Source organism: Bison bison, unplaced genomic scaffold, assembly GCF_000754665.1.
Source record: "Bison bison bison isolate TAMUID 2011002044 unplaced genomic scaffold, Bison_UMD1.0 scf7180017846569, whole genome shotgun sequence".
Taxonomy (NCBI): domain Eukaryota; kingdom Metazoa; phylum Chordata; class Mammalia; order Artiodactyla; family Bovidae; genus Bison; species Bison bison.
The window spans coordinates 210771-222150 of record NW_011477142.1 but is presented as its reverse complement, the minus strand read 5'-3'; the positions used below and the strand labels follow the sequence as shown (position 1 = coordinate 222150).

The 11380-nt window shown below is 38.4% G+C and overlaps 1 protein-coding gene across 1 annotated transcript in view; it reads left to right on the top strand.

Annotated features, from left to right (window-relative positions):
- RAVER2 (ribonucleoprotein, PTB-binding 2) overlaps positions 1-11380 on the top strand; it is a 139574-nt gene that overhangs the window by 3690 nt on the left and 124504 nt on the right. The gene's annotated exons all lie outside the window — the stretch shown is intronic.

Sequence of the window (11380 nt, the reverse complement as noted above, 5' to 3'; positions counted from 1 at the left end):
GCAGATGGCATTAAAAAAAAAAAAAAAATTGAAGGAATAGTTTTATGTGTAGGTAATCTAGAAGAGAGAGGAGTGTCTTGATTTCCTTTGTAGAATGTCAGCTATTTTTGCTATCACATTTCTTTGCATTAATTCTAAAAATATTTGAACCATAAATTTTAGACATTTCTATTTTTTCTTTGTTGTTGGTATCTTTCTCATCTCCTGTCTTAAGAGACTTGGAAAAAATATATCAAAGAGTCCAATAAAAGGAATAGTTAATTACTTGTTAGTGATGGAGAGAGGTTTTATGAAAATTACACTGATTTATATTTTTGAGATAGTCTCCCTCTGTTATGAATTTATGTATAATCTCAATTTTAGGATTTTCTGTAAGATAGATGGAATTTGAGCAAACTCTGGGAGAAAGTGAGGGACAGGGAACCCTGGCGTGCTGCAGTTCATGGAATCGCAAAGAACTGGGCTTGACTTAGTGACCCAACAACGATAAGGTAGTTAGCATAAATTATCAAATGAAACTGGTATAAGATCTGTATATGTAGATGAATCTTTTACTGACAAGTAAAGTATCTTAAATTTTTATGTTAAGTTAAATTTTTATGCCAGGTTTTTTGAGAACTGAAGAGTTTCATCTGTAAGCAACAAAACAAACCGTTATTAGCACCTGGAATACTGGTTTCCAGACTTGTCCTAGTCTTTATTTTTTGTATGATCATTTCTATAATGAAATATTTTAAGTATTTCTGATAGTGCAGTTTAAAATTTAAACAGGTCAGTGTTAGATTACAGATAACATTTGCTCGAGTAGTGTTTTTTTCTTTTTTCTATTGTCTTCAGTACTTGTACTGTTCCTAGGTTTTCTGATCACAGTCATAACTATCAATGGTCTGTGTTACATAAATAAGTAGAGTAGGCCAAATATGCTAATTTTTAAAAGCAATTAAAAGACACTTTTCTTCAGAATATTTAAAGTGAAGAATTGCTATTTTTACTAGTCCAATAAAATTAACATTTACTTGATCTACTTCTCAAGTTGGACTATTTCCATGAATATGTTCTGTAAATATTTTATGTTTTATTTCCCATAACCATTCTAATTCTGATTTTACCTAGTGGCTGCATTTTACTGTCAACTTTACTAGTGAAGGATTAAGTTTAATTTTATTTTGTATTGTTTAGCCAGTATCACCTAGATAAACTCCTATTTATTCCTTATAAAGTGACTAACATGGTTAAAAAAAGTTAAAAGACTACTTTTTGTCCAGTTTCTAAGTAATGAGATATTTTAAATACCCAAATTCTTGTTCTTTTCTAGGAGAAGCTATGTTGATTCATTCATTTATTTGGTAATATCACATTAAGGATCAAAGTCATTCCTAACTCGAGTTCTCAAACTGTATAGTCATGTTTCTAGAAACTCTGTGTTGGTGATTGATCAGTAGGAGCCCAATGATTTCTTCTTAACATTTTGAAAACGTGGACATTTTCTTAATTAAACATAGTTTCTTAAATCTTACTCATGTTTTGTTTAATTTTTGGTATAAGAGATTTACAATACCATCCCACAGCTATACTCTTCCTATGATTATAAGACATACAGTGTTATTTTTAAGTTTGAGCTTTTAAAGGTACAAATATCAAATACCTCACAGTAGTAGAAATACTTGCTCTAAAAAAAGGAACACCTTGAGAACTAATGAGTTCTCAAAAGAATAGTTACCACCATCAGTCAGGTGCTGCCTGGTGACCATCATATGCTTTCTGGAGTCCTCCCAGCCCTCTGTGTTCTCATAGCTTCAACTCTGGTTCATATCCGTTTCATTTCTTGCACAAATTTACAACTTTTCTGTTTGTTGCCTACTCTCATTACTGTGCTATCTTCTATATTTTAGCCCATCCTGTTCCACTTCCCTGAGAGAGCGACCCAAAGCACAAATCTGACCATGTCACTCTCCTATTAAAACAACAACAAATCTTTGGCTCCCCATTCCCATTCCCAACACTGATTCTCAAACTTTCCTTCAATTCTCCCTTATTTGTCTCTCTTCTTCAGATTGTAAGGAACAGTGAACCTGAATTAGCCTACTGCAAGAGTGAAATTCCTTTGAAGCTTCATGTCCTGTCTGAAAAATTCACATTGATTTTATGTTCTAGTAAAGTTGGATTTAATATAAAAACAATGACTTAAATTCAGTTAACTTCCCTCCAGATCTTTTTTTCATAAACTTGACACTGAAGGAAGATCCACTGTCTTTATCCTGTGATTTTCCACACTCTGGTATTACCATGGAGTACTCAGACATCACTTGAGAAGCATGACATACTAGGATAGAAATGTAAGGCTCTAGCTTTTTGTGACTTGGCCCCTGCCTACACTTCTAGTCTCATTTTTTTATTGGTCCTGCCCTGGATTCAACTCTAATTTTTTAAAGCTACCTCAATCCCTGAGTACTCCATCCCACTGTGATAATGATATTTATAGTTATGTCTTTGAATGTATGTGTTTTGGAATGTAATTGTAGTGATTGATTTATTATGACTAATATTTACAATAATTACTATCATTATTTATAATGAATAATAACGATGCTGTGAACACTGGTTCTTATTCACTGTAGCCATTGTGTATATGTGTGTGTCTATATGTGTGAATAGTCTTTTGCAACTCTGACTTTAGAATTTTGATTAGTTAAGGTAGTGCCCTAATACGTGGATTTTTAAATTGTATTTCTATAAATTGTGTATATTTTATGATTAACCTGATTCTGTTTCAGTAGCATTGTTACTAGGGTTTCAAAATGGAGAAACAGTGGTATTTATTTCCTATATTGTTTGAGTTCACTCAGGTTTCTTTCTTACATATCGTATGCGTGTATTTTGTCTTTGTTGTATTTATTTTAAAGTCTGAAAGACACTGTGTAATTAGAAAATGTGAAGTACTTGGGCTAATAGCCAGGATTGGTAAATAGAAAAAACACTCTGTTGTCTCACTTTGGATATTAGTAACTTTCATTTCATGGCAAATAGATGGGGGAAAAATGGAAACAGTGAGAGACTTTATTTTCTTGGGCTCCAAGTCACCACTGCAGGTGGTGACTGCAGCCATGAAATTAAAAGACATTTGCTTCTTGAAAGAAAAGCTATGACCAACCTAGACAGCATATTAAAAAGCAGAGACATCACTTTGTCAACAAAAGTCCGTCTAGTCAAAGCTATGGTTTTTCCAGTAGTCATGTATGGATGTGAGAGTTGGACCATAAAGAAAGCTGAGCGCTAGAGAATTGATGCTTTTGAACTGTGGTGTTGGAGAAGACCCTTGAGAGTCCCTTGGACTGCAAGGAGATCCAATCAGTCAATCCTAAAGTAAATCAGTCCTGAATATTCATTGGAAGAACTGATGCTGAAGCTGAAACTCCAATACTTTGGCCACCTGATGTGAAGAACTGACTCATTGGAAAAGACCCTGATGCTGGGAAAGATTGAAGGCAGGAGGAGAAGGGGACGACAGAGGATGGGATGATTGGATGGCATCACCGACTCCACAGACATGAGTTTGAGCAAACTCCAGGAGTTCGTGATAGACAGGAAAACCTGGTGTGCTGCATTCCAGGGGGTCACAAAGAGTCAGAAACAGCCGAGCAACTGAACTGAACTTTGATTTCAAAGTGCTCTATTATGGTAGTCAATTGAGAAGCTTGATGGTTAATTCATGGAGGCCCATTTGAAAGCATAGCACTTTTTTAGAATAACAAACCACCAAATGTAGGAAACTCTGGTTGATTTTCTCCTTAAATGCTATTTATTCCCACTTTTTTTTTTAATGTTAGAAACCAATAGAGTTTTCTCACATACTTTGTGTTCTTTAACTGTGGGATTTAAAAATATACCTTATTTGTTTTCTCTAACAATATATTCAATAATTATTGCCTTGCTTTAAGCTGGGGCTGTTAATTCATCACTTTTTCCTGACAATAGCAGGATGTTTTTACATTATGATATCATTCTTTTTCTTACTGAGGATGTCATTTTACTTAATTCAAAAGTTACTTTTCTTAGTATAGTGGTTTCTACTACTTAAAAGTTACCTATCGCGTTTTCTTTTTTTAGTGTAATCACAATTGACTACATTGTGGGGTTCTACGTGTTTCCTGTGTCCCAGTGTAACAAGGACTGAAAGCTGCTAAAAGAATATATTTCTACATTTCTGGGACACCACTGGCTCAGTGAACTTCTAGTCTTGGCAGAAATTCTTAAAAAGTGTTTCAGCAATGCTTATTCTTGCTCTAAAAACACATTTGAGAAGAGGAGTACTTTGTGGTTAGCATCACAATGCTGAGTGTTAAGGAGCAATCTAGAGAAGTTTCAGGTGATTTATAGACCATTCCCTAATTAATGAATGAGTTATGCTTATAAGGTATTTTTGGACTTGCAATGTGTTTTCCCATAGAAGGGATATAGTAGGTGGTATTTAGCTTTGCTGGTTAGCATTTTAACATTTATTTAAGCTATGATGCTTCTAAAGTGTAAGATTACTCTAAATAGTACAATAATATCTGGTTAGCTTTGTGCTGGAGCAGAGACTTCCAGTTTTCAGTCATTGATGGGCGCACCTGTGTCTTATGTGAGATGCTCAAGAAGGGGCTGCATTTAAGGGAACTGTTCTTTAAATAAATAAGATTCAGAAGATCAGGGCAGCATTAAATGAGATCAACTCCAATCAAAGGCTGTTGCTGCTAAGAGGTTTACTAACCCCCTGAGTTTTGTCTCTTGATTCTTCTATTTGCACTTACTGTCCCTATATTACAGCCAGTAACCCTTAAGGGTCTCCAGGGCTCATGTCTCATCTGTGGGCAAAAAGCTTTGTGCTTAGCCCAGCTAGAACAGGCTAATGAAAGAATATTATAATATAAATACAGAAAACCAGATCATCTATAAATTTAAAGATCTATAATTGCTTATTAGAAATCCTGGGTGTGTTTTTACTTCGTTTGCCTAAGAAGCAGTTGCCTTACTCACAGGGGATAGTGTTCAGTGAGGGTTACTGAATGAGAAGTGGGAAGATCAGACGACTTAGAACATGTGTGTGTGTATTATCAATTTTGGCTCATGATTATCTGCAGAAGACCATCCTTGGTTGCTATACCGAATATCTTCCACTTGTTTCTCCAGACCTTTCTCCACCCTTATCACCTGCTTTGTGTCCTTGGAGGCTGACTGCTGTGGATTGCACTAACAGGGCTCTCTCATTCTCTGGTTTCTGATTGCATTTGGCCAAACCTCTAGTGGGAGATCAAAGGGTGGAGGAGAGAAAGAGTGAGGCGTTTATTCACCCAGTTCCCTATCTTCCAGATTACCTGGGGCTTGGTTGGTTCCTCTTTCAAAGGTCACAGTTTCTTTCCAATGGGTCTCTACATGCAACCAGAGGTGGCTCAGCTGGTGAAGAATACGCCTGCAATGCGGGAGACCTGGGTTCAGTCCCTGGGTTGGGAAGATCCCCTGGAGAAGCGAATGGCAACCCACTCCAGTATTCTGGCCTGGAGAATTCCATGGACTTGTATAGTCCATGGGGTCACAAGGAGTCAGACACAACTGAGCGACTTTCACTTTTATTCAACTAGGCTACCTGGGTGGTTGTAGTCACTCCCCTTGCCTAATTAGGCCTGGGGGTTGTAGTGGACTGACTGTTGCTAACCATGGGCTTTCTGTGAATTTTTAAAGATAGTCTCTTTCAAAAATTCTCTCCAGCTACTTAGGTTTTGGTGCCATCTGTTTCTTGCTCAGACCCTGATGGCTGTTGCCTACCTTCTCAGTCTCCTTTTTTCTTCTTGTTTTCCCTAATAGCGCCCAGATCTTTCTCTGAGGACCTACCCCTCCCTTATTTAGAGATGTGATTTGACTGGGTTTGCTCTCTGTCCCCATCTGTGCAAGTGACATAACCAATGAACGGAATTCTTCGCTTTTGCCATTGTAAGTGTTTAAAGGGTGGGCAATAACCTGGACCTATGCCAGTCAGCACGGGGGAGTCCCTTGGCCATGGTGATTATTTCAGCCTCGTATAATAAAGAAGCTTAGGACTCTGGTTATTAAGGTAAGTAATTCTTTCTTTGCATGGAATATGAATGCAGAGACTCATTGCTCTGATTCAGCTGACATTATGAGGACAAAGCAGACATCCAAAGGAGAATTGACCTGAAGAGAAAGAAAGAAGGAAGGAAAAAGAGTAGAGAAGCTGAGCTAGAACCCTGGTCAAACTGTGTCTAAAACTTGACCTACCTTTGAATTTCTTAGTTATATAAGACTCTAACTTCCCTTCTCCTCCTGCCCTCAGTCTTTCCCAGCATATCAGGGTCTTTTTCAATGAGTCAGCTATTCGCATCAGGTGACCAAAGTATTGGGGCTTCAGTATCAGTCCTTCCAAAGAATATTCACAATTGATTTCCTTTAGGATTGACTGGTTTCATCTCCTTGCTGTCTAAGGGACTCTTGAAAGTCTTCTCCAGCACCACAGTTGGAAAGCGTCATTTCTTTGGTGTTCAGCCTTCTTTATGGTCCAACTCTCACATCCATATATGACTACTGGAAAAAGCATAGCTTTGACTATTTGGACCTTTGTTGACAATTTGTTGGCAAAGTGATGTCTCTGCTTTTCAATATGCTATCTAGGTTTGTCATAATGTTTCTTTTTCCAAGTGGATCTTATTACAACCAATAGTATCCTAAATAATACAGAATTTTAATTAAAAAAACATGAAACCTTAGTGGAAAGGATGTCAGAAGACATTTTACCTAACCCTTTTGTTGAATAGTGTTAGTTGCTCAGTCTTGTCTTCGCAACGCCATAAACTGTAGCCCGCCAGACTCTTCTGTCCATGGAATTCTCCTGGCAAGAATACTGGAGTGGGTTGCCATGCCCTCCTCCAAGAGATCTTCCTGACCCAAGGATTGAACTCTGGTCTCCTGCATTGCATGAATACAATTTGCAGGGTCCTAAACACATGGATTCTAGCACATTTTTAACACATTTAGTGTCAAAGAAATCACTTCTTTGTAAGATATCCTGCTCCATCTTCAGACAGCTTATGTTGTTATAAATGTCTTATTTATATTAAATATATAAAATCTATTTCCCTGAAATTTTGATTTCTTGATCCAACTTTTCTCCTCTAGTAGCATGGAGAAATTATGATATTCTCTTTTTTAACTTATAACCTTGCTTCCTTCAAACCACTCCATTTAGAACATGAGTCTGAGTTGCCTCACCGTCTTGTTTATTTTTCTCTAAACACACACCACTATCATTTTGTTGTTGCATCTCTTAAAATGTGGCACTCAGAGTTGAATATGGTAGTCTAGTTGAAATCTCCTTATCATCCCTCAGCTGGAGCAAAGTCTCTTTTCTCTGAATTTCTATAATAATGATAATAACCTTTGTTTATTGGAGGCCTGCTGTGGTGGCGCAGTGGTAAAGAATTCGACTGCCAGTGCTGGAGATGTGGATTCAATCCCTGGATTGGTAAGGTCCCCTGGAGAAGAAATGGCAACCCACTCCAGTATTCTTGCCTGGACAATCCCGTGGACAGAGGAAACTGGAGGACTACAGTCCGTGGGGTTGCAAAAGAGTTGGACAGGACTTAGCAACTAAACAACTGTTGCTAGGCACTGTGCTGCTTTTGCATTATGTTTAATCCTTTTTCCAAGGCTGTAAGATCAGAATTTTTCAATTCTCATTTTATTGATAGGGAAACAGAGGTGCAAAATTAATGTCAAGCAGTCCGTGCAGTCATTCAGCTTATTGGTAGAGTGGAGAAAAGCTAATGTCTTTTTGATTCCAAAGTTTATATTTTTAAGCCACACTGTGTTATGATTGTAATCCCCATACATACACTGTATCCTAAGTGTTTCAAAGGACAGGGGTTATGTAATATTTACCTTGGTGTCACCAGTGTTTAACCTAGAAGCTGACACATTGTTCCAAGGGAAGTTTAAAACAGAAGGAGACTGCCCACCTCTTTGTTCTAAAACGCTATGCTTCTGTTAATGTGTCTGGCACATGGCAGGCTTTCAGGATTAGTTTGTAAGATGAACACATTTTGCATTGTAAGATTGTGTTAGCTTTTTTGGCAGTGAACTCCATTCACATATAATTATTCTATCAGTCAACTGTTTATGGCTTGTGAATAGGTTGAAAGCTGTAAACCCTCTCTCCGGAAAAGTTCTAATGACCACGTGCAGGTCCCTCAGTCATGTCGGGGTCTTTGCGACACCATGGACTTATACAGTCCATGGAATTCTCCAGGCCAGAATACTGGAGTGGGTAGCCTTTCCCTTCTCCAGGGGATTTTCCCTACGCAGGGATTGAACCAGGGTCTCCCACATTACAGGCAGATTCTTTACCAACTGAGCCACAAGGGAAGCCCAAGAATACTGGAGTGGGTAGCCTATCCCTTCTCCTGTAGATCTTCCCAACCCAGGAATCAAACCAGGGTCTCCTGCATTGCAGGCGGATTCTTTACCAACTGAGCTATTAGGGAATCCCCTCTAATATTCATAGGCACATAGAAATCTGCATGTAAGTTAAAGGTGCTATGGATCTCTTGCAATTTACCTCTGATCTCATTCTGGGAGATTTTATACCTAGATTGAGGAACACCTTCCCACACTGTTATAGTTTTGATCATGTTTTTGGGACTTCACCTGAGTATGGACCGCTTGAACAGGTCCAAAGCTGCTTCTTGAGAAGAGTTTTCAGCAGAAACTTCTGTGGGCCACATTTATGCATAGGTGGCACGGTCCTCTTTCTGGGCAGGAAATAAATCAGGCTTCTTAATTTTCTTTTTAAGAAAGTCACCTATGTCACTTACGTTTGATGTCAGTGTTCGTTGTTCTCTGCTTATGCAGTATTACTAACATTTTACATAGTATGCCTGGCACAGAGTAGATGTTCAGAATTATTTTTCTTAGAGTCTAAGATACTATAATGTATTATTTCCCACTTAACATGTGTGGATGCAAAGGTTTCTTTTCTAAAAACATATCAAGGCTACTCACAGTAACTGTTGCTCTGATAAATTTCTTCTTTGTTAGATTTCTGAGTCCTAACTTATTGTGTGTCCCTAAATTTGTTTTCTAGGCATTTGATGCTTAATTTTGAGCTTATTTACCATCATTATCTTTAGATTTCCTTCATTCCTATGCTTGTACATATGCCTTATGAGTTTGAAGCTTTCTGTTAAACCTTTGTTTCCAAAATAGCCTTAGAGTTACATCTATTTGAGCCTGTATTTGCACATATATTCTTTGCCTCTTTCCTGTCATCGCCTTTCACCCAGCCCCACCTCACTTCCTTTGCCCTAGCCAGTTTTTATATCTTTCCTTAACCCACTATAGAGATTATCTGCTTATAGTTCTCAGTTTGCCTTTATTTCCTGAACTTTGAATCTTCTATTACCCTCAAGTTCAGCTGCTTGCTTTTGATTTCTGATTAGTCTCCATCTCTCTGACTTTATATCTTGTTAGTTTTTTGCATCCTGATCTAGAATAGACGTAACAGCAATAAACAAGAACATGTGAATCTGGGAAGTTTTAAATTTTGAAATAATCACAAACTTACAGAGAAGTTATAAGTACAAAGAACTTATTTTTCCTGAACTGTTTGAGAGAGTACTGACCTACTTTCTATCAACCTGAGGACTTTTATTGTGTATTTCTTACAAATATGGACTTTCTCCAGCATAAACACATTGTTACCGTGAAACTTTGTGAAACTACCATGAAAAAGTTGGCTTAAAACTCAACATTTAAAAAAGTCCAGTTCAGTCACTCAGTCGTGTCTGACTCTTTGTGACTCCGTGGACTGCAGCGTGCCAGGCCTCCTTGTCCATCATCAGCTCCTGGAGTTTACCCAAACTCATGTCCATCGAGTCGGTGATGCCATCCAGCCATCTCATCCTCTGCCGTCCCCTTCTCCTCCTGCCCCCGATCCCTCCCAGCATCAGGGTCTTTTCCAATGAGTCAATTCTTCGCATGAGGTGGCCAAAGTATTGGAGTTTCAGCTTCAATATCAGTCCTTCCAATGAACACCCAGGACTGATCTCCTTTAGGATGGACTGGTTGGATCTCCTTGCAGTCCAAGGGACTCTCAAGAGTCTTCTCCAACACCACAGTTCAAAAGCATCAATAATTAGATTAGTTCTGCATAATTAGATTCATGTTATGTAGCCTTGGCAGGAACATCACAGGGTGGTACATGTTGTAGAATTTTCCCATTGTTGGTAAAGTTATCTTGATCCCTCTGACTTTTTAAAAAGTGGTATCTGCTGGGCTTCTACAAACAGATTTGTAATTCTATTTGTAATTAATAAGGATTTTGAGATGACATACTTCAATTAAAACTCAATTAAAACTGGCATACCTCATCTTAGTGTACTTTGCTTTATTAACACTTCACAGATACTACATTTTCTTTACAAATTGAAAGTTTATCAAGCAAGTCTCTCAGCACCATTTTCCCAACAGTATTTGCTCACTTCGTGTCTCTGTAACACATTTTGGCAATTTTTGTAGTACTTCCAACTTTTTCATTGTTACATTTGTGATGATGATCTGTGATCAGTGATCTTTGGTACTACTGCAAAAAGAGTATGATGTGCTAAAGGCTCAGATGATAGCAATTTTTTAGCAAGTTCAGTTCAGTCGCTCAGTTGTGTCCGACTCTTTGAGACCCCATAGACTGCAGCACTCTAGGCCTCCCTGTCCATCACCAACTCCTGGAGTTTACCCAAACTCATGTCCATTTAGTTGGTGATGCCATCCAACCATCTCATCCTCTGTCGTCCCCTTCTCCTCCCGCCCGTAATCTTTCCCAGCATCAGGGTCTTTTCTAATGAGTCAGCTCTTCGCATCAGGTGGCCAAAGTATTGGAGTTTCAGCTTCAGCATGAGTCCTTCCAATGAACACCCAGGAGTGATCTGCTTTAAGATGGACTGGTTGGATCTCCTTGCAATCCAAGGGACTCTCAAGAGTCTTTTCCAACACCACACTTCAAAAGCATCAATTCTTGGCACTCAGCTTTCTTTATAGTCCAACTCTCACATCCATGCATGACTACTGGAAAAACCATAGCTTTGACTAGACAGACCTTTGTTGGCAAACTGATGTCTCTGCCTTTTAATATGCTGTCTAGGTTGGTCATAACTTTCCTTCCAAGGAGTAAGCATCTTTTAATTTCATGACTGCAATCATCATCTGCAGTGATTTTGGAGCCCAAAATAATGAAGTCAGCCACTGTTTCCCCATCTATTTGCCATGAAGAGATGGGACCAGATGCCATGATCTTCATTTTCTGAATGTGGAGCTTTAAGCCAACTTTTTCACTCTCCAC